This window comes from Triturus cristatus, chromosome 8 (assembly GCF_964204655.1).
Source record: "Triturus cristatus chromosome 8, aTriCri1.1, whole genome shotgun sequence".
Lineage (NCBI taxonomy): Eukaryota > Metazoa > Chordata > Amphibia > Caudata > Salamandridae > Triturus > Triturus cristatus.
The window spans coordinates 120,643,697-120,668,234 of NC_140591.1; the positions used below are offsets into that span (position 1 = coordinate 120,643,697).

Here is a 24,538-nt window from a genome sequence, read left to right on the forward strand (position 1 = left end):
TAAACGCTGATCTCTGACGTCGCTGGAAGTGTCCCGTGTCTCTGTGTTTGGTACGCCAGAACAGGTAACCCGCGAAGGTTTCAGGTGTTGTTCCCTGGCACCGCTGGGTCTTAGAAAAACCCAGTCCTTCAGTTGGCGCCCAACATGGGGCGACATCAGCGGTACCGGTCAAAAGCCCGACGACCGTGAGGAACTTCGTGTGAAATCTCCGAGGGAAGGTGCACCCCGCTTCATCGATCCAGTTGTCGAAATAAGTGGCCCGACGTCTTTTCCCGCGAAGATCCCCGCCTCCTGACGGCTGCGACGGACTGATGCCCTGACTGTCGACCTGTTTTGGCGCCTGGCGTAGTCCTTTGTACGGCGAGACGATAGACGGGCCTTCCTGGTGACGCCATTGTTCTTTCAGTTAAGTATTTGTGGGTCGCTCCCAGTGTTCCTTTGTTGTTTGCATGGTACCATAGCATTTGTGGTTCTTAGTTGTTGGGTTTTATTTGACGATTGCAATTGCCAAAAACCGAGGGTCTCGCAAACTTTTTGCGAGGATATCATAAATTCGATAGCCCTTGAAGTTTGTAAACTCGGTTAGTGTGCGCGATGCCTAGCCGTAGTACTTTGTTTGGGTTTCTCAAATGTTGCAGAATGGATTCCCGGCTGGAGGATTCATGTCCGATACCTCCGGTTGGAACTCCAATTTACGAGCTCTATAGTCGCCATGGCGTGGGTCCTATCGTGTATAATGAATATTGGGTCCGCTACACTAAAAATGATGGGGTTCTTAGTTGGCCATCTCATGGTAGTTTCGAAACTGCCGTTTTAGATAATTTGGAAGCTAAACTGTTTAAAAGGAAGGCTAGGCCGGCCATGTTTGATTCCTTCCGGTTGTGGCGGAAAGAGGCCAAGCAGAAAGAAGTCAAACAGAGTAAGAAAAATAAAAGAGACGGTGTTATTGCGGTGATGCAAGATGCTGAACAGTATCAACGAGCCAAAAATGAGAAAGAGCAGGAAGTTAGTGCTCGACTTCATCATATGGCGGTGGATAAATGTTATCCGGTGCTACCGTCTAATGTCGATAAGTCGGGAGAAGAAGCGGTAGAGGATTCGCTATTGTCTTATCTGTTGAAATCACCACCTCCCTATGCTCCCGATACTCTGGGTCCTGTGATTCTACCTCTTCCTCCACCTGCTGTTTTGGCGGCCGCTGGTCAGCCCGCTGTTCCTCCCGCTCTCCCGCATCCCCTTGTGCCACAAATCGTCCCTCCTCTTTTACCGGCTTCTCTTCCTACTGCGCCTTTTCAAGTCCCTCCTCAGTCTGTCGTTCCCACTACTCCTGGTGCCGCGTCAACTTCTATTGCCTCTACCCCTACTGTTGCTGCGCCTGCATCTTCTTCCTCTTCTCCTTCTGTTCGTAGTCGTCTCCTGACTGCTGTTGCTACTCCTTATTCTCCACTTTTTGGGCCAATACTCGGCTCGACTCTTTCTGATGCCGCTCAGCGGCGTAGTCAGCTTCCTGATGATAGGGAATGTGAATCGCTGGTAAAAATGGCACGTAAATGGATACGTAATCCCGTTAAATACTCTTCGCGTGTAGTGTTTGAGACGTTTTCTCAGTTTAATGCGCCCACTCAACGATTCGTGTTTGAGGAATTGTGTAAATCGTTGAAGGAGGAGTGGGATCACGATGTGGTAGATACTGTACCGTCAGAGGTTTCTGATCTCCAGCATCGGTTCACAACTGGTGTGATCGTGGGTGACAAGGTTCGAGAAGCTCTAGAACGTCTGTTATCATTTCGATGTACAGTGCAACCTCGAGCATTGTTTAAGGAAGAGACTGCAGCGTGGATGGCACAACCTGGTCAATATCCGATGCGGGAAGTTCCCCCAGTATGGATGCCAGGTGATCCTACTGCTAACCCTGCTGTCCCAGGCCGTTTTCAGAGAGTGTGGATACACCTCCCTTGGAAACGATCGGAAGTCTTACAGGTGAAGCAAACTTTGCCTGATCCCCGTAAAAATCCAGCGGGTTATTATAAGGAGTTGTCCCAATTGGTGGATGCTACTGTTATGAACCTTGCTGATATTGATATGTTGTTTGGCAATGTAGTGCCTCAGCCGATTTGGGCGAAAATTCGTCACGAGAATCACGCGGCCGAGTTGGGCGGTGATTGGGCTGCCCTTACAGCGGCAGACGCTCAGCAAGTTGGTGGGGCTAAGCCTGAGCAGCTTATTGTGGAATTGCCCCAGAGGATAATTACCCTCATGAAAACGCTTATGCCGGCGATGCGCGTCAATTGGGACAAGTTGTCCGCGTGCAAGCAAAAGAGGGATGAAAGCGTATCCGACTTCTTTACGAGATTCGAGGAAGCATTTGTCGATCATAGTGGCCAGGACATGGGTTCAGAAGGTGGTCAGCGGTTGTTTGTTGATAAGTTTGTATCGAACTTGTTGCCAGAGCTTAGCAATAAGTTGAAAAATTCTGAGAGTACATGGGCTGTTTCTACCACTGCCCAAATATTGGCTACGGCCCAATATTACGAAAATAGGGAAAAGGAGGAAAGTGAACGTGCAGATAAGAAAACAAAGGATCTTAAAACTAAGGTCCTATTGCAGCAAGCGTATCCTCCGCGCTCAAATTTCAATGATTCGCAACAGCCAAATAGATCGCAATCACAGTTCTCTAGATCGCAGACACGGAATGACTCTCCCGCACCTCGTTTTGTGTTGGGATATAATCAATGTGCGTACTGTCGAGGGGAGGGCCATTTGAAGTTTAATTGTCCGGTTCTCCGTGATAGGAATAATGGTGTGTCAGCTCGAGGAGGTCGTGGTGGTCCTCAACAAGTTTCACGTGGTAGAGGTCGTGGAGTTACTCAGAATCAGGCCGAGCGTTTTGCCACTTCCTCAGACTCCCAGAATTGTTTCGATCGACGTGAGCAATTGTCCGGTAGATCTGCACAGTATCATGTGGATGACCATTACGTTGAGCACGATGTTGATACGGATGGTATCTACTAGGACAGCCATAGACAAAGGAAGGGAGAAGTATCAGTTCCGGTTGATCAGAGAGGACCTTATGTTGCAGTAGCCACATTGGGCGTCGTTGAGCCTTTTCTGTTGGACACTGGTGCAGCAAAAAGTTCCATTATGCATTCGAAACTCCCTGGCGCGCCTTTGTCTGGCTTAACGAATGTTTCCGTTGGATTCTCTGGCGCCCCCATTAGCAATCCAGTCTCTAGCCCCTTGCCCCTTACGATTGGGTCTCATGAGTTAGAAGCTCCTCTGATTTTGACTACTGGTTGTGGTGAGAATCTTTTGGGCTTGGATTTGTTGAAGAGGTTACATGCGACTTTGTACTGCTCTCCTACGGGTGTGGAGCTTACATTGGGTGAGAATGTGATCTCCCCTATGTATCTGTCAATCGATAAGCTCCCGCCGGAATGGAGTTCTCTTCCGGTTTCTTTGTGGGCAACAGGTCCCAATGATGTGGGCCTACTGAGCATCCCACCTTATGTTGTTCAATTGAAAGCTGATGCGCGCTTACCACGCATACCCCAGTATCGTATTTCCCTTGATGGTGAACGGGCACTATTAGCGATCATTTATGATCTGATCGGTAAAGATGTTATCGAGGAGACACGAGGTAACGTGTGTAATAGTCCCGTGTTGCCTATTTTGAAACGAACTGATCCGTCCAAGCCTCCCGTGTACCGTCTAGTTATTGACTTACGGGAAGTAAATAAAATTGTTGTCCCGCAGTTTCCTGTGGTTCCAGACATTACAGCTTTACTGACTGATTCCTGCCTCTGCATCGTGGTTCTCGGTAATCGATCTGAAGAACGCGTTCTTTAGCATTCCGATTGCTGAGGAAAGTCGTGATTTGTTCGGATTTTCGTTAGGAGGTCGCAGTTTCCGGTTTAAACGCGCACCTCAAGGCTACTGTGAGAGCCCATCTATCTACAGCCAAGCTCTTAAAAGTCAACTAGATGCATTTGTGCTGCCAACTGGTGCGGCTTTGATTCAGTACGTTGACGATCTGTTGGTAGCTGCAGATACTGAACAAGTTTGCCAGACTGCTACTGTGTCACTATTGCAGCATCTCTGTGACTTACACCACAAAGTGTCACCTTCTAAGTTACAATATTGTTGTCAAGAAGTTACCTACTTAGGTCACTTATTGTCAAAGGCGGGAAGAAGGTTGACCCCTGAAAGAATTGCAGCAATTGCTCGAATGACTGTGCCGACGACCCAGAGAGATGTGCGTGCCTTTTTAGGTATCACGTCATACTGCAGACAGTGGATTCCGAATTTTTCACTGTTAGCGAAGCCATTGATAGCTCTCACGTGCAAGGACGTTTCGACTCCTTTGCCATGGACGGAGGAATGTCAGAAAAGTTTTTCTGAACTACGTGACGCACTGTGTTCGGCTCCTGTGTTAGGTACTCCTGATTACAGCAAGCCATTCACATTATACGTTCACGAGAGGGAAGGTTGTGCGTTGAGTGTTTTAACGCAACAATTCGGTGACAAGCAGCGCCCGTGTGCATATTTTTCCTCAACCTTAGACCCGGTAGCTAGAGCGTTGCCAAGTTGCTTGAGGGCGACAGCGGCAGCAGCGGCGTCTATTCGGCAGTCCGCAGGTCTTGTTATGGATAATATGCTCATGGTGATGGTTCCGCATGCAGTTGATACTCTTTTGAATCGGACAAAGACTCAACATCTGACGAGTGCAAGGTTGTCTGGGTACGAGCTGACCCTTTTGGCAAGTCATATACAGATCAAACGTTGTAATGTACTGAATCCGGCGACATTGTTGCCGATTAATATGGAATCAGATGATGTGCCACCACATGATTGTTATATACGAACTGAGGAAGAAACAAAAGGTCGTGTGGACCTAAAAAACACTCCCTTGACAGATCCCGATGGTACTTTGTATGTGGATGGTTCGTGCTTTAAATTGCCGAATGGTGATGTGACGACTGCGTATGCTGTAGTGACGTTGAGCACGGTTGTGGAAACTGCGAGATTGAATCAGAATTCAGCGCAAGCTGCAGAGTTGATTGCATTGACAAGAGCGTGTGTTTTGTCTAAAGGAAAGCGAGTGAATGTGTTTACCGACAGTCAGTATGCATTCGGTGTTGCGCATAACTTTGGAAGATTGTGGAGAGAAAGAGGATTTATGACATCGCATGGTACGAAGATTCAGCATGGGCAGCTTGTGAATGACCTTTTGGATGCACTTACACTGCCTAAACAAGTGGCGATTGTTAAATGTAGTGCACATCGGAAAGTGACGGATGATGTTGGTCGTGGTAATGCGTTTGCGGATGAGATTGCTAAGGAAACGGCTAAGGATCTTGCGACCCGAATGTATGTCACGAGTTCAGTGAGGTGGCCGATGGAGACTGGTATGTGTGAAAATACTATTGAGAGTGTGAAAGCAATTCAGAACGAAGCTACTAAAGCCGAAAAGACTAAGTGGAAAGAAAGTACGGGAAAGTTGGACATGCATGGATGTTGGGTTGACCTGACGGAATGTCAGAGGTGGATGTTACCAGATGCGTACGTATTAGCTGTTGTGACGATGGCTCATGGGTTGTCACATATCAGTGTGAAAGGAATATGTAGGTTTTTGTCACCTGTATGGAGAAATGAGGGTATTGCTAAGTGTGCCGAGAGAGTGGTTAAGAACTGTATGGTGTGTTTGATGCACAATCCCGGCAAGGGCACTCCCACTCCACCTGGTCATTTTGCTCCTCCTGTTTGTCCCTTTGAGGTTATCCAGCTGGACTTTATCCATATGGAGAGATACAATAACCTAAAGTATGTTTTGGTTGTGGTTTGTGCGTTCTCCAGATGGATTGAGGCCTATCCTCTTAAGGATAACACTGCCCTGTCCACAGCAAAAATCCTGCTGAAGGAATATTTTCCTCGGTATGGAATGCCACGGATTGTATGGTCGGATAATGGAAGTGAGTTTGTGGGAAGTGTAATGCAGAGTGTGTGCAAGGGTCTTGGAATTCGTCAAAAATTCCATAGCGCTAATCATCCACAGGCAGCGGGTTTGGTTGAAGGGTACAATGGTACCCTAAAACTAAAACTCGCCAAGATCCAGGCTACGACTGGTCTATCATGGCCTGATGCCTTGCCTCTGGCTTTCCTATCGACCAGAGCGACCGTACACTCTCGAGTAGGGCTTAGCCCGTATGAGATTGTGTTCGGCCGCCCTGCGAATATTTGGGGGGTCCCGAGACCAAGGGCTTTTGATAGTCTTGAGTACCCAATGTTAATTGATTACCTGCATGATTTGACCACTAAACTACGGTTAATCCATCAACAGGTCTTTGAAGCTCTACCGGCGCAGACAGAGGGCCCTGGCCACCAGCTCCGGCCAGGAGACTGGGTTGTTACCCGAAATTTTGGTCGGAAGCGTAACTTGGAGCCAAGATTTGTAGGACCCTTTCAAGTCTTATTGACGACGAGGACTGCGGTTCGACTGGAGGGCCGGAAGAATTGGGTACACGCCGGCCATACGAAAAAGGTACCGATTCCCTTACCAACGGATGGTTGGGTGAGGACTGGGATTTCGGCAACAGAAACTGAGACTCCTTTGCACTTTGTGCCGTTTAGCGACGCTCAACCTGTGGGGAATGATTTGTCACTGCCAAACCCACATGTGGAGTCATCGGTAGCAGAGAGCCCAAGGTCTGACTCGTTGTCCACTTCATCGAATACTGTTGCGCCAGCTGAACAATTGTTTGTAGATTAAACTCGACCTGGAAGAAGTCGATACTTTCTTCGTTCAAGGACTAATAAAAATTAGTTGTATATTTGCTTTTGATGTTATGAACATTATGGACAATTATATCCTTTCTTTTTGAGTTTTTATGTGCTGTCCCACGGCTAAGAGATTTGTAATCTGAACTTTTCGAGGGAACCTCTCCATCCGGGTTACCGTAGGGCCGTGCGGGTACTCCTTTCTGTTTAGCAGGTTTCTGACGCTAGGTCGGTTACTTTTGTCGATTCCTGGGAACTCCTGGGGATTGATAATCGCTACTCAGAACGAAGTACGTCAAGTACGTCACGGACGGTTTGTAGAGGATGGTATTCTCTAAGCTGTTGGAAGTAGAAAGGATGTCGGCGCAGAGATCGGAATTAAGAAGAGTTGTATGTACAAAATGCTTTTTGTTTCAGGTGTTCCTATTGTTCCTGACCGTATCTATGTTATTGGTGGGTGGAGTGTATTTTGGAGTACAGTTGTTATTACCTTCTGTTTCACCTACCTCTTCTCCTAAACTGAGCTCCCTCACCACAGTTTCCCCACATTCTTTTCATCCTCTGCCTCAACATGAACAGGTTAGGCGTGCGGAATTTATGAATAACTCCTTCGTTCAACTTCTACATCAGCATCAGTTGGTGATGAATACTACCAATTGTTGGGTGTGTGGGTTAATGCCACATACCATGGATAGGGGTATTCCATATTTGGTCCTTCCTTATAGCTCCCAGGGTTCGGCTCGAGCATTCCAAACTATGTTCCGTAGTGCACTAGATTCCTACCCCAGTCGAGAGCCACGTTCTGCCAATTTTGGTCCTGGGCCGTATCACAAACCTTTGGCGATAGCGATAGCGGATTTAGATAGAGATGTTTTTGATGCATCGCTTATCCCAAATGAAGAGGTACAGGCTTATAAGGATCTGAGCGAGGCTGAGTATAGTACGTCAGTGGGTGATAGACAGCTTAAAAGCTCGTCCCCAATATGGATTGTACCACACCTCGGTAATTTCTGCTTGAAAGGTCTGGGTCGAAATACGAGAGCACAACTTGGGAACAGTGCTTGCACTGACACGTATGTTCTGCCAATGCTCTCCTCCCCTGTTTTTCTGACCGCTAAGGGCACTTATTTTGTATGTTATGAACGCGCATATACATGGTTACCCCGTGATTTTTCGGGTACCTGTTATATTGCGAATCTTTTACCACCGACTTTCACAGTTGCCTCAGATTATCACAAGACTAGAGTTGTGAGAGGCGTTATTAGCAAAGAGGATACTGCCGGTCAAGAAGCAGGAGACTTCTTTAAGGGTTTCTTGCCGTTTTGGGGACCTATGGTTAATAGTAGGAACCTAAGACAGCTGACACGAGTAGTAGAGTCGACTGCTAATATTACTGCAAGTGCCCTTGGTAATCTCACAGCTGAACTTCAGGCGGATAGACTCATGACGTTGCAGAACCGTATGGTTCTAGATGTTGTTCTCGCAGATAGAGGTGGTGTGTGTAAAGTTATCCATTCGAGTTGTTGCATTTTTATTCCTGACAATGCTCCAACTGTCTACCAAGCCATCTCGAAGTTGCACAAGATCTCCGGAGTCCATACACGTGGATGAAGGTAATTGGACGCTACTAGGATGGTTTTGGGGCCTGATGTCAACTTGGGGTTGGAAGATTCTGATGATCGTAGGAGTTGTTGTAACGTTTCTGTTCACGTGTTGTCTTTGTGTACAGTGTGGTCCTGCCTTATGTGGCCTATGTGCTACAACGTGTATAAGACGACCATCTGTTACCAAGGAGACGTTGATGAATAGAATGATGTTCCAGCAGCAATTGAACGATCTGATGAATATTGAAATAGATTCTGATCTTGACTAGTGCTTGCCTACATGAGGGCAAAAGGAGCGTCTGAGGTTCCGTGTGGGACGGAACGGCACTTTTTGGGTGGTGACGAATATGGGTGAGTTGGGTATCTACGAACCGCAAATGATGAGTATAGTGGGTGTACGCAGTTTCGCTACGCAACCACGTATGGTTCGTCTGATTTTTGGGTTTGTTCATCTAACCCCTCGGGTTCCATTTTAGATACGGCATCCATTTTGTTTCTTGCCCTCAAGTAGCCAGCGAACGGACTTCGCCCGCTTCGTGACCCTGGGACTCCCAAGCCTACACGAGGGACACGTGTTCTTTGGAGTATGACTTTTATGACGAGGGGAACGACACGACGAAGGCAGATGGCCCCGCTCAAGGCTCATCTTGCCGTGCCGGTCTATTGTTTCAGCCATGCATACATTAGACACGGTGTCTCTGATCCCATTATCAAGTTCCCTTTATTACTCCTAACACTCTTCTCTAATCTGTTGTGCATCCTTGTCCTTTCTTTGCATCTGTTCTTGCCCCTTCTCTTAATGTGTTTACAATCAGGATGGAATGTGTTTTATTGCTGAGAAGATATGTTTTTACAGTTGGGAACTGGCAATACTGTTGTAATTATGTTCCGGCCTCCTGAAACATGAACGCGACCCTTTTGAAGTTTATTATGGGAACTGAGTTGTAATCTTTGTTCACTATACTGTTCTATGGGAAAAAAAACGTGTATAAAAGGAGCGATCCACTTTTGCAAATTGAAGCAGTCTCTGAGAACCTACACGCTGTGTACTTCTTGTGACCTCTGTATCCCTGCAGTTAATAAACGCTGATCTCTGACGTCGCTGGAAGTGTCCCTTGTCTCTGTGTTTGGTACGCCAGAACAGGTAACCCGCGAAGGTTTCAGGTGTTGTTCCCTGGCACCGCTGGGTCTTAGAAAAACCCAGTCCTTCAGTATGCCTGAAGCAGGATATTCTGTATTTAAGGAGAAGCCCGTTTCTGTAACTTTTAGCAGTCTCCTAAGAACATACACGCTATTGTACTTCTTGGATACCTGTAATTGGTCTGCAGCCAATAAACTGATCTTTGACTTCACCCAGAAGACTCTGTGTTTCTGTAGGTCTGAAACAGGAAGAACCCGAAGTCATAGGGTGTGTTCCCCAGCACCGCTGGGCTTAAAATTCCCAGTACTTCAGTAAGGAACCTACATTGGGACATTTTGATGTCATGTGTAGAACTTACCTTACAACTGATGCTAGTGGTGTAGGAATAGGAGCTGTATTGATGCAGATCATGAATGTAGAGAAAAGTGTTATTGGGTTTGCGTCCAGAAGATTACAGGGTTCAGAACGTTCATCCATTGAAAGAGAAGCATTGGCCTGTTGCAGGGGGATAAACCGTTTTTGATTTTATTTGTGGGGTCTCATATTTAAAGTTCGGATAGACCATAAACATTGACTTATGTTTTCAAAGGGGAAAGAGGGTTGGAAGGAAGTGTGACTCTGTGCATATCAAGTTGGTTGTTCTCTGTTATGGAATGTAATTTTGAGGTGGAATATGTAAAGGGCAGCAAGAACGTGATTGCTGATTGCTTGTCAATGATGCCAACAGAGGAGAGTTGTGAGTAAACAAGCAATTACATTCTGGAGGAGGGTGATAGAGGTGAAATGGCTTTATGCAGTGAGGAATGGGTTAGTGTAATGGAAATAGATTCTGTATTAAAAAAAGTGGAGATAAAGATTGTTCAATGTTGGAAACATGAAGATGGTGTGGATAAATCAATGAGAGAGTTCTTTAAGATAAACGATGAATTAAGCATGAGTGAAAGAAAGATTAAAAGGAGACGACAGTTAGTACCTCCAAGTGGAGTTTGCACACAAATTATGGATATTGCTCACGAAGGGCATCCGGGGCAAAATATGTCTAAGCGTAGACTCAGACAAGCGTTTTTGTGGCCTTGCATGGATGGGATATAGAAGTTTTAGTGAAGGATTGTCATAATGCGCCAATAGTGACAAAGGTGAAAGTAATGAGGCAACCTCCTCTGGTTTTTACCGAGATTACATCAAGACCTTGGGAAAGGTTAACAATATACTTTATTGGAGCTGTGCAAAAGTTTGGTTTTAGGGACAAATATATTGTTGCGCTAGTGGATTATCATTCTAAATGGTTTGTAGTGGAAATGATGGGTGGGATCGATATTGCCAATGTGATAAGGGTCTTAGAGAAAGGTTTTCTAGAAGAAGACGTGCCTGGATCCATTGTGTCTGACAATGGAGCACAATTTGTCTCAAAGGAAAGGACGGATTACCTGAAAAGAATGGGTATTGCATATGAAAAAGTGGCTCTTTTCAGGCCACAGGGAATGGCTTGGTAGAAAGAATTAATCGTTTTGGAATGGAAAACATTCAGCTATCTCTTTTGAATGGGTTATCGTGGAGACATGTGTTGAGAAGGATGATATGGACTCACAGAATTACTCTGCATTCTGCAATGGGTATGTCCCCATTTGTGTCCTTAAAAAGAAGAGAAAAAAAGAATGCTCTGTGTGGTTGATAAGTAAAGATCAAATTTGGGTTGATCGGGATGAGATGAGGAAGAAAGTAGAACTTGGGCAGAAGAAAATGGAACAGGCGAATAATCAGAGGAAAGGTGTGAAAAAGCAGTGGATCCAAATTGGAGATTGGGTAGTACTGTGTAAGAATGAATGAGTTTGTTAAAGAAGTTAAGAGGAATGTGTTGAAGTTGGAAAATGGACAACATTGAGCCTGGAGAGCATACGTAAGGTTTGGGAACCATGAGTACAAAGGCATAAATGTAAGCAAGAAAAAAATGTGTTTTGATTTATTAGTCATCCTAATATCACAGACTTGTAAATGTATCTTATATTGTTCTTGCATTACTGTACTATTCGTGAGGGATATGCACTTTTCTTTCCTTGTTATATAAAAAGGGGGGGGAGTTGTGTGTAGATGTCATAGGTCTGGGCCAGTTGCCTGGGTGATGTAGAATTCCCCTGTGAAGAGAATTCTTGTAAAACCAGTTACTGTATGGTGCTAAGGGGAACTGGATCTCTTTCTCTGTGTTGGGGATGCTGTATTGGAATAAAGCTACATAGACAGAAACCTAGGAAGAGGCTTTTCTTTACAATTACCCTTTGGACTGTGTTTAGGAGCCACAGATAAAGCTAGACAGTGGTATTTGATTTAGGTAAAGGCGCGGCAGAGACTATTTGCACATATCAATATGAAGAAACCCAATATATGACGGTGCTATAAGGTGAGGAGAACCACCCTACTCCTCAGGGTAGGCCTCAGCCTTCTGTAGCAAATGATACTGCTTAGCACATGTAACATTTATGAAATAACATAAGTATGTAGTGTGTTTCCACAAATAATAGACAAATTAATGCGCAAAAAAATATATATAGTCTTCCTTCTTCTGTGTTGTTCTCTTTATTTCGTACAGATCTTCCCAGTGATTCTCTACAGCCAACACGTGTTTCGGCGCAAAGTGGGGAAGTCGTCCCGCGACTTTCTCAAGGCTGTGTAATTTAGAAAATACAAGAGACCAATATGTATAGTGGGACACTTCAACAATCCTTTTGTCAAATCAGGGGGCGTGGCTAGCCGAGCTGCGGAATGGCCGCTGCTTAAGCGAGCTCCGCCGGCCGGACTCAGATCCTGCAACAAATCCTGCACATTTAGGTGACTTGTGACCGCCGAGGTCTGCTGGACAGCGAGCGCATGGTGTACGGCGCCCGCCTGTGACAGTTGGTGAGCCGGGAGGCTTTAACGACGGAGATACGGCGCTCGGTGTGCTGAGGCGGTGTGAGGAGCTGCGGCGGCCGGAGCCCGGGGTCGGCATCGCGTAACTCGAGGCCGAGGCGCCAACGTGGGCGAAGGCCCGGCGTTGCTGATTGCCTGGACCACTGGCACGGAGCGCAGCAGCGGGGGCGCCCTGGTGGACACTGCGAATCCTGAGGTGCTGCGAGAGGTCAGTGCTGAGGAGGCGGTTTGGTACTCGCGCTGTGGGACGTACCGAGTGGCGGCGGCGGCTGACTGCCTAGCTGCTTATCTGGCACCATCAGGTGAGGGGCTGACCTCCGTGTGGACCTGTGCCCTGGTAGTTGGATGTTGAGAGTGGCGGTGCCTACTGCGGGTGGCCAACTGGCGGACGAGGGAGATAGCTGTGGCCACGAGCAGACTGTCAATGACTGGAGGGAGCGAGGCTGTGCGAAGCTGTACCCCGGACCTAGGACGACGTGCTTTTTGAGCCTGGCTGAGGTGGTGGCGATTCTGGCGAGGGAGAGTGCCTTGTGACCTGTGGGGATCTGCCTGGAGACGAGGCTGCTGGTGCTGCGTGGGGCTGGTGGAGCTGCGGAGAGGAGCGACCGACATTGTAGACGTGGGAGGTGTTGCTTGCACCAGGAGGTGAGACCGGGCGCTGCTCCCGCCCGCTGCGACATCGGCCCCAGACGGTCCCTGCCTGGAGAATCTGAGGAGCTGCGTTGTGTGCTCGAACGGGGCGGCCCGCCCTGTGACCGTGCGGAGCCGGTGGTATACCCGAAGAGGTGGACATGGGGAAGCACGACACGAAGCAGTCGAAGCTGACCTTCGACAGCAAGCGAGCGACTCGGCAGGCCGACACGGGACCGGAGATGCGGGCCGAGGGTGGATCTGACCTGGGGGTGGACGATCATGGAGAAGACCTGAGGACCCTGATGCTGAGATGAGGTCCAGCCTCCGGAACATAGATACGAAACTGGATACCCTGACCTCTCAGCTCGAGACGGTGAAGACGCAGGTGACTGCGCATGAGGCGCGCCTGGATGCGCTGGACGGTCGAGCTGTGGACTTCCATGAATTTCAAGTCGAGACGAAGGAGCAACTCCTGCACATGGACAGACTGTTGAGTGTTATTAGGGCCAAGAATGATGATTTGGAGGCCCGATCGCGCCGCAGCAACCTCCGCGTCACCGGGATTCCGGAGACGACCGCCATTTACAAAATGGAAACTTACATCACCGATCTGCTGCATGAGCTGTTTGACCCGCATCTCTCCGCGGTCTTTGTGGTGGAGAGGGCACATAGGTCGCTTGGCCAGAAGCCGCCGGTTGGGGCACCTCCGAGGCCCATCATAGCTAAACTCCTCAACTATCAGGACAGGGATGTGATCCTGCGGCTGGCTAGAGAGAAAGGCAAGATCACGCATCAAGGGAATGCAATATCCTTTTATCCGGACTTTACTCCGGCAGTGCAGGCGGCGCGAAGGGAGTTCGCGCCGGCTAAGAAACTCCTCCTTCAGGCGCAGATCCCATATCCGCTGCTGTACCCGGCGAGGCTCAAGGTATTGTTTGAAGGTATCACACATTTTTTTGTGACTGCCAAGGACGCGATGAAATTCGCTAAACATGTAGGCGGCAAGAAGCTCCAACGACTGTCGAGGGTGGCGGAGAATACAGATGGCGCCCTGAGTGACAATGACTGAGGGTATTGTATAACTGGCTGACAATTTCGCTGCCTGTGCAGCTGAGCACCTGTTTGTTGGAGGGGGGTGGCATCGGCTTCCTCTTCTGTAAAGTTCTGCCGAGACACCTTGCAGCTTTATTTTGTATACTTCGACCTAGTGCGGGCCGTGTAGCCTGCAGACCTTCTGGCCGCCCTGTTTGAGTCAGGGTACGACGCTGGCTTTGGCACGTCCCCTTGGGAAGACTCCCGACTATGTTGGAAGCTTTTGATTCCGGGGTGGGTACTACACGACCTAATTGGGGGGTTGGTGTGGGTGGGGGGTGGTTGGTAAGGTTAGTCCTTTGTTGGTTTGTTGTCCACTGCACGTCTTTACTGCTGGCTGTCTGTATGGGTTTTGTAGTGTTTGCACTGCTAACTGTCAACATGTCCTACTGTAATTTGCTGATTAGGTATGTGGAATGCCAGGAGTAGATAAAACTTTAAACTGCCTCACATGGAATGTTCGGGGGCTCAACGACCATCGGAAGGTTCGGTTGGTGCATGCATACCTGGTGCGTCATGGGGTGGATGTCTGCATGTTGCAGGAAACGCGCCTGAACACCGCCCCCGCCCGTAGCCTGCGTCACGCTAGATGGGGGCACGTATATTCAGCCATATATTCCAATTACGCCCGTGGGGTGGCGATCCTAATACGTCGTGGGTTGGACTGGCGGGAGGGTTCGGTTCAGTGTGATCCGGAGGGTAGGTATGTGGTGGTACGGGGCATTGTATGCGGTGTGGCAGTGGTGTTTGTGGCAGTGTATGGACCGAATGTCGACTCCCCTGGCTTCTACCATAAGCTGTGGGGGCAAGTGAAGGCCACTGGCTGTGGTACGATTATCTGGGGAGGGGATTTCAATGCCGTACTGGACGACAAAGCAGATAGAAGGGGGGCGGCTCGCACTTTGAATCCGCTGGCAGGTGCCGCGCTGGGGGACATCTTGACTGATGGGGCGTTGGTGGATGTCTGGCGAGGGAGACATGCGGGAGGGCACTTGCATATCGGCACATAGTGGCGCGTGGCCCTGGCTAGACTTCTGGTTGGTGTCGCGGGATGTCGCGCTGTGAACGGCACGGGTGGAGCACATGCCCCGCTCGCTATCTGACCATGCCCCCTGCATGTTGCAACTGCTAATCCCTGGCGATCCCTTTCCGGCGTTTTCGTGGCGGCTCCCGCCTCACGCTTTGCTTGACGAGGCGTTCAAGGAAGAGATACGGACTGATATTACTGATTACTTCGAGCGCAATGTAGGTTCAGTGGCTGAGGTGTCGACCTTGTGGGAGGCCTTTAAGGCCGTTATTAGGGGCCAATGTATTGCCCGGCAGGCAGGTGTGCTGAAGGCGATACGAGGCACCCTGGCAGCGCTGGAGGCGGATATCAAACGGCTTGAATGCACCTTTTTCGAAGATGGTGGGTCGGAGGTGGCAGGGCAGCTAAAAACTAAACTATTGGAATATGATGAAGAGGCGAGGAGGGAGGTCAAATTCTTAGGGAAGTATGCGGAGGCTAGGCGCTATGGCGAGGGAGGGCGTCCCGGGAAGGCCTTGGCAAATATGCTTCGACCGCCTCGGTCTGCGACTTATATTCATGAACTGCGCACGTCGGACGGCGGGCGACTCCATGATAAAAGGGATATTGTGGGAGCGTTCTCGGAGTTTTACACTCGACTCTATACCAACACCCAGAATGCGTGCCCTGAAGGGCTCGCATCCTTCCTTGACTCCATCGCACTGGTGTGGTTCAACAATAAGCACAGGGAATATATGGACCTTCCTATCGATGCCGGAGACGTGGCGCAAGTTATAAGAAGCTTGCCGCCTGATAGGGCGCCGGGACCAGATGGCCTGACAACGGCTTTCTACAAGGCGTACGCGGAAGAGCTGGCGCCTCGGCTGTTGGCAGTGTACGAGGAGGCATTGGAAAAGGGGGTGTTGCCGGCTACCATGCGGGAGGCGCTGATTATCACATTGCTGAAGCCGGACAAGCCGGCGGACGATCTCAATTCCTATCGGCCCTTATCACTGATTAACGTTGACATGAAAATCCTAGCCAAACTGCTCGCGAACCGGGTGCAACCCATGTTGCAGATTATCGCCCTTCCTGACCAATCCGGCTTTATACCGGGAAGGGCGACCTCCCATAACCTGCGAACTGTCTTTGCCGCGTTGCATTACCTACACCCGGAGGTCAAGGCTGCAGCGGTGTTTTTAGACGCTACTAAGGCTTTTGACACTCTCGAATGGCCTTATCTATACCTTATATTAGAGCGAATGGGGTTCAGCGCGCTACTGCTTAAGAAAATCCGTCTGCTGTATACCATGCCAAGGGCCAGGGTACGTGTCAATGGACTGGTGTCGGCGTCGTTCCCTATCCTACGTGGTACTCGGCAGGGCTGTCCTCTATCTCCGCTGCTGTTTGCCATAGCTATGGAACCGCTGGCGGCCCGGATCAGACAACACCACAAAGCAAGAGGTATAGGCTTCAGCTCTAGAAATCTTCTCATCTCACTTTACGCAGACGATGTGACCCTTTATCTTATTAATCCTGCCGACAATTTGGATCCTGTCTTGCGGGAATTTATTCGCTTTGAGGGCCTCGCGGGCATTTCCATCAATTGGTCCAAATCGGTCGTCTTTCCCCTAACGGACGGTACTAGTGAGGTGCACTCTGACTACCCTCTGCGATGGGAGACGGAGAAGGTCAAATATTTGGGGATCTGGCTTAGCCGGGACCTTCAGGAAATTTGGAACCTTAATTTTGGCAGGGCAATGATATGGCTGGGTGAGAAAGTGAGAGCCTGGGCTTCCCTGCCCCTGTCGCTCACTGGGCGGATTGCATTGGCTAAAATGGTAGTATTACCCAAATTTCTTTACTTATTCGTCAACATCCCTATCCCGCTTACTTCGCACTTTTTTGCTACTTTGCGGTCCCATCTGGTGGCGCTGGTATGATCGGGCGGACAGGCCAGGGTGGCGTGGGATACGTTAGTGCTGCCGCTGAGGCAGGGGGGCCTGGGCGCTCCTTACATGAAGCTGTATGCCCTCTGTGCGCAGGCTCAGTTTGTACATTTTTGGACCCACCCTACCCCATATCAGCCCCACGTTGCGGTGGAACGGGACGCGGTTGCGCCCCTCCCGCTGAGCGTAGCGGTTTGTGCCAAGGCACGGCGCCCAAGAACAGATGTGGACACAGCTGGGCTGCTGCAGTGGGTGTGGGAGGAGTTGCGCAGGAGGGCCGGAGTTCCATTGTTGTATGCACCCTCGCTTCCTTTGTTGCATAATCCGATACTGCCCTGTGTGGCTGATGGAATAGCCGGCCACCTCGCTGATAAGCTGCATCTCCGCACTTTTGCGGACTTGTTTAATGAGGGCCAGTTCATGCCTCCTCCGGTGCCGGAGGAGGGGGGTACGGTTCCTTTTTCCGAATTGTTTCTGTACCACAAACTAAAGGCGGCCTGCCGGGCGCTGTCTGGAGAATTCCCTGACGCGCCTCCAGTCTTTACGGCCTTGGAGGCTGTGGTGGGCTCCCCGGAAATTGGTAACTCGTATCTATCGCCACATGCAGCACACGGACCTGGTGGGGGACGCCCAAGTCTATGCAGTGTTGGAATGGTGAGCTCCAGCCTGAGATAACCGAAGAACAGTGGGTGTTTTGTTGTGGGCAGCTCACAGAGCTTTCGCCAAACTACAAGTTGCGTCTCATACATTTTAAATACCTGCATCGTGTGTACAGAACCCCCATCAGCCTAAAAAGGATGGGGTTGAGAGAGACGGACGACTGCTGGCGTTGTGGATCCGCCTTGGCATCCTTTTTGCACATAGCATGGTCGTGCCCGAAGCTAGTGGGGTACTGGGCTCACGTTTTTTTTTTAGTTAACCAGATTGTGGGCCGCTCTGACGCCCCCTCCCCCCTGCTCGGGCTCTTGGGTTATGTTCGAGACACTCCGCCACGGTCGCGCAAGTTGCACGCGTTGCTTCTGCTGTTTGCCAAGAGGCGGGTGGCGGTCCACTGGGGGAGAAGTGGGATACCCACGGTGAAGGGCTGGCTGGCTGACGTCACGTATGGGCATACGCAGCTAACCACGTTTGGGGAGTTGTTGCCGGCTGCGCCCAGGCCCCGTGACATCTGGGAACTGTTTGTGAGCTGGGCTCGGGAACATCAGGCGGGGGAAGTGGAGGGGAATGTTGTGAGTGAATGATTGCGGTGTGCTGGGGAGAGGTGAGGGCACTTTGAGGCCCGGGTGTCTCCCATCATGCTAACAGAACATGTCGGGCTGGAGCATCCCTATGTGCGCCCTACGCCCTTTTTCTGTCCCAGTTATCCTGCGGGGTGCGGCAGGGAGGTGGGACCCCCGGGCTCTTGAATCCAACTCCGTGGCCTGCGATAGCTACAGATGTTGACATGTTGACCATTGAAATTTGTCATTTTTTGTATAACACCCGACAGCTTCCTGTAATGCAATGTCATGCTGATGTGGACTGATGTGTTTATTGGTTGTTTTGGCTGGTTTGCAAAATGTTCAATAAAAAAAACAAAAAAAAAACGTCTGAATAAATAAATACAGACAGAAATAAAATAACAATCCTTTTGTCAAATCAAACCAAAATCCATCATTGATTGGAAAATCACCAAAGTAGTGTAACTTAAGCTTAAGGTGGGAAAAAACCCTTAGCAATTGGCAAAACCAATAGCACAATAACACAGAATGTACCTCTGTTATAACAGTAGGTCTATGAACCTAATAGCGATGGAAAGTCCAAGATTGTGCACTTAGGATAATGAATGCTAATCATCTAATTTTCATGTACTTAGAAAAGTAAAGGGGGATTCCAGGAAATAGAAACCTATGGTTGTTAAGGTGGTCATGATAACGGTGAATCGTGATGATGGTCTATTCAAATTACTAAGTGTGTACTCATTATGTGAAAAAAAAACTTGTGATGTGAGTAAGTGAAGTTTAATAAAGAAAGAGAATTAAGATTAAAAATAAGGCTTATAACTACCTATTTTCCATATGTAAATTGATTCTGAAAGCATAATAAAAAAAAAGAATATTTATATAGGCCAGTCATTTATTTAGTTACCAATATTTTAGAATAATGTTTGCAGGTTATAAATTCTCAAAAAACCTACTTATTAATCGGTGATAATTCCAAAGCGCAAATGGTTTCTGGTGTGGCAGCGTCTGTATTTCGGAATGTAATTATCTGGTTCCTATTTCATCCAGATTCAATCCTCTCCGTGCTGTAAGTTTAAACAAATGTTTGCTTTTTAAAGTTTCATAGATATTGTGGTTTCTAACTTTAATCAAAATTGTTAACATTATTGGCTAGCAACAATCACGCTGTTTCTCATTTAAAAGGGAGTTTTAGAGTAACTGAAGAATTACTGTTAGTCAATGTCAAGTCTGTGTGTGTGTGTATTTAGTAACATCCATGAGGAATATTAATTTTGACTTAACGGGGTAATCTAAAAAGGCGTGTGTAATGTTCAAATAGTTGATCAAGCCCTATACGGTTGCACCATAATACCCACATACTGCTTAGAAAAGGCAAAAATTATAGCGAGAAGGGATTAAGCGTTATAATCTCGAGAACCAATCCTTTTGTAGCTATATGATTAGGGATCAAAAGGCATCATAATGTGAAAATTAAAAAAACCCCAACAAAAACGACCTTGTCTGATAAGCATGTTCTAAGCTGATTGCGTGAAACTCTATAAGCTTCATAAAGTGCTGATGTGTAAAAACAAGATCATGTATTGTAGTGAGCCCCCTCGGTTTGGCAAATACTCTAAACCATCAGTATATTGACCTAACTATAACTAGACTTATCGTGACCTTATCTGGACGATAAAAAAGAAATACGAATCCCGGGTCTTGCTTCTAAATCGGCATGGACAGCGTGTCTTACCTTATTTTGTATCGTAGAAATCCTCGGTGACGCCACCATGTATCCGATTGCTGAGTGCGCTCGTACAAGAATGAAATTCCCTCGCTAGTTTAAAAGCCAGAAGTATGTCCTGCGTTTTACGTAGTGCGTGAGTTGGGTTCTCACTCTCTTTAAGTTAACAGAGAGGAAGGACTAGGCAATCAGTTCTAAAACGGCGACCATCTTCACATATGAAGATACCCGACGAATGCCCATAAAATACTGGGGAGTTTCCTCGTTAATTTATAATTGAATTGGTTTGGTATATATTTGTTTCGATTGTAGCAAAAGAAAACCAATTTAAATGTAAAAACTACAGTGATCAGACCCTCGATATTAATCAATCTTTAGTATTAAAAGGTCCTAAGAAAATCCCTGAGGAGAATACTAATTATAACTAGATCGGTTCTGCATTTAGTTAAGAAATCTAACATGTAATTCTATAGGTATGGAAATTAAATTTAAAAATGACTGTGATGCAAAGTAAACTAATCGTAAATTGATGATGTCTAACTTGTCTCTCCATCCATTAAAGTGAGTACAATAATAAAGAAACCGACAATAACAATATGATTGAACAAAAATTATTACGTCATTGTGAATACTGTGAGTTTTCTCAAACTTTTGGGGAAGGTTGATACTATTTCAAAAAGTCATATTGTTTGTTATGACTCAGACCCACACACATCTGCGAGAGTCAAAACGTTTGAAAACATATATATCAAATATAATTACAATTGTTACTTTCTAGGCTATAACATTCTTAGTTGGTTGTTTTAGATCAGTGCTTCTGAATAGACCATCATCACGATTCACCGTTATCACGACCGCCTTAGCAACAATAGGTTTCTATTTCCTGGAATCCGCCTTTACTTTTCTCAGTACATGAGAATTAGATGATTAGCATTCATTATCCTGAGTCACAATCTTGGACTCTCCATCGCTATTAGGTTCATAGACCTACTGTTATAACAGAGGTACATTCTGTGTTATTGTGCTATTGGTTTTGCCAATTGCTAAGGGTTTTTCCCACCTTAAGCTTAACCCCTTCGGTGCCCGCCCCTTCCCCGCCCTGTGCCGGCCGTTGCATTAGCGGGCGGGGTTTGTGACGAGCTGGACTCGTCATGGGCACAGCGCCACCGCGGCCCATGACGAGTCCAGCTCGTCACGGGCATTGAAGAGGTTAAGTTTAACTACTTTGATGATTTTGTAATGGATTATGGTTTGATTTGACAAAGGGATTGTTGAAGTGTCCCACTATACATATTGGTCTCTTGTATTTTCTAAATTACACAGCCTTGAGAAAGTCTCGGTACGACTTCCCCACTTTGCGCTGAAACACGTGTTGGCTGTAGAGAATCACTGGGAAGATCTGTACGAAATAAAGAGAACAACAAAGAAGAAGGAAGACTTTATATATATTTTTTGCTCATTAATTTGTCTATTATTTGTGGAAACACGTTACATACTCATGTTATTTCATAAATGTTACGTGTGCTAAGGAGTATCATTTGTGTTTAGGAGGCAGGTTATGGGCAACAAAGCCACAAGGTGTTGTTGTGGGAAAACCTTTTTGTCTTTTTTTTTTTATTGAAAAAATACTTCACGAGAGAATAAGATCAATTATAAATAAAAGAAAGAATTTGACAAAGTATGTCCTAACATTTGTATTCATCTCCAATTCACTGGTTATCAAAAATATTAATGATGAAATCCTGAAATACATATTCTTACTTACATTTATACCAGCAAATACAAAAGATTTTTTAAATGACATATTGGTAAAGTCCAAACTTTATCCTAAAAAAAGAAAATGTAATGGACATTAAAATGTTGGTGCCAGCATTCATTTATTTTTGTTTTTGATCTGTTTATTAGAGATAGCAACTGGCTATCTTCCCCGCACTGGAATCTCTATTCTAGAATCTAATGTGTTTGGCAACTCAGTTGCTCAGACACAACAGATTTCAGATTAGTCTATAAAAAACAAAAGTGTTTACCTTGCCTAGTGCAATTACTGAATACATTGAAATTATTTAAAAAATTAGCAATTTGATAGATTATGAAAAATAATTCCACACACCTGTATGTGAATGATGTCACATTTTGAGTAAGTGTCCATTATCATGATGGAAGCTTGAACCAAATTTGTAGGGAAAAAAAAGTTAATGCAGGCGTGTTTGTTTAAATTTCTTAAACAACAGAATTAAATGCATATGCATGACACATTAGTAATAAATTGCTGTCCAGAGAAATGTAAAAAGGCACAAGTCCAGAGCAAATGTAAACAGACAATTCAAAAGAAAACAAGTAAAAAAATAAGCTCATCTTCGATTCCAGCAATGGCGAGGTTGATTTGGTTCATGGTCAAGTAGCAGCAGCAAAGGAAGGACTTGGATGATCGGGTTCATGATGGAAAGGGAAATGGAAAAAATAAAAAACAGTAAGTTTCTACCTTATATCCCTTCTAAACCAGCAACTTAGGTGTGGAGGTTTACCAGTCACAGTTACCTCGACAGACAGGCACATCGTGATTGGCCCAGTGAGAATATTGGCTGAACTCCCTCTGACAGCTGCTTTTGCCTTTGATGGCGTCAACGCTGGAAGAAAATTCTGGCAGAGACGAAGGGAGTCGGACGACACTGGTGATCGGTCCTGCTAATTATTATAGGAGGATTAGTGCACACTAACCTGATATCAAGTACTTAGCCTAGTTATTCCACTTGACTGATGTTCGAAGAAGATCTCGGAGCCTTGACTGAGGAAATTGCTGTGGGTCCAAAGTAGCTGTGGAGGAGGGAGGCATCATGGAGGCTGGAGCCACAGACCCCTGGGTGCTCTAGGGGCTTAAAGGAGCCTGGATCGCTTCTTTGTTCTGGCAGGATTCTTCAGGTGAGTAGAAAGGGTGAAGTTTATTTCGCAGGGGTGAAGGCCAAGCAAAGTCTTGGAATTGGGTGAAGGTTTATATACCCTCTTGTAGGTTCAAATAAAGCAGCTAGGTCATCTGGTACAAGTGGTGTATGTGGGGCACGTGGGGCACATGCCTTCTGGAAGGTTCTATTACCTTGGAGAAAAACACGTGTTAGTACACTTACTTTGACCTTACAGGAAGGGCAGGTGCAATGGGTACATTGGAACTAACATGAAACAAATGTATAATTATTGCTAGAATGTGCATGATGGAAAACAACACCAGGTCCTAGTAACAGAGAGTGTAAGGCTTTTTACTGGCTCACATGGATACTTTGGGAAGCTTGCAAAGACTCAATGGGAAAACACACCACAGTCCTAGTAAATAACAAGTGCAAAGAGCTCTATGGGTGCACAGGTCTTGGGGAGGGGGATCAAGTGCACAGGAATCACAGAGTAATGGGAGGACACGCACAGAGGTGCAAATGCAATGGAATCATAACGGTGCTGGGGAAGCATCGGTCATGAGGGTGCTGGGGGAACATTAGTTATGCTGAGAAAACAGCAGGCATGAGGGAGTTGAGGGGAACATCAGTTATGAGGGATGGTGAGAAAACACCAGTCATTAGGGATTTGGGGGAACAAACAAAGAAAAATTACATGAACCAGTGCTCCTGTCAGACCTTTATCTATTTATCTAGTGGCCAACACAAGGCTCATATAGAGCTGTCCCACAAAAATCAGTCTAACCATACTCAAATGTGCAAAAATATATTAGTTTTTATTCATATTTTTCTTTTTTAGTAATTATAGCATATCTTTTGGTATAAGTAGCAAAACAGTCATGATAAACAGTTTATTCATTATCAAATGCAAATGACATTTACAAGTATTGATTACAAATAAAATACATGAAAAGACACTGTGTTAATCCTGATCGTACAGGCACAAAATCCTCTTGTCAACTGTCCTCAAATCAAACACCCTCACCTCTCATACCACACTCTCACAATCTGAACACTCTCACACAACAAAATATAAGGGGAAACTCTCAATAATTGGCTGGCATACACCAATGACAGAAAAAACGGACTGAGTAAATCACAATTTTTATCTGCTTAGGTGTTGTCTTTTTAGGGGTTCCCAGCAGTCTGTGTCGGTGGGAATGATTAGCTTCCACATTCATCAGGACCACTCTTTTGGACTACTTTTAGGTGAGTGGAGGGGGGGGGGTAAATCTTATCAATGCCCCATAATAAACTGGATAATTCTCTGATGCATTCCAAGGGCAATGTGGGTAGAGAATCCTCACACGTAGTAATGCAAGTCCAGTCAAGCAAGCAGGTACCACTATAGTCCCGCTAGTGGTTGATAGTGGGTGATTATTTATGCATCTTGCTCCGGCTGGGAATGGGATGCCATTTCCAGCCGGAACAAGATGCAAGTTAAAACTATGGTGTTTGAAGTCTGCAAACATCTTTATGCGGAAGAATCCAGTCTCTGGCCTCATATCTCTCGTAGAGAATAAGCCCAGGTCTAAATCATCTGGATA

At 46.7% G+C, this 24,538-nt stretch overlaps 2 long non-coding RNA genes across 2 annotated transcripts in view; both read right to left on the reverse strand.

Annotated features, from left to right (window-relative positions):
- The window catches only part of LOC146801671 (uncharacterized), a 140,024-nt gene extending 119,865 nt beyond the window's left edge, over positions 1 to 20,159 (reverse strand). Inside the window, exons 1-2 of the long non-coding RNA XR_014968059.1 lie at positions 20,059 to 20,159; positions 19,280 to 19,390 (exon numbers count right to left, since the gene is read on the reverse strand). This is a non-coding gene — a long non-coding RNA (uncharacterized LOC146801671). The remainder of the gene's footprint in view (positions 1 to 19,279; positions 19,391 to 20,058) is intronic.
- LOC146801670 (uncharacterized) overlaps positions 1 to 24,538 on the reverse strand; it is a 399,120-nt gene that overhangs the window by 240,568 nt on the left and 134,014 nt on the right. The window lies entirely within an intron of this gene.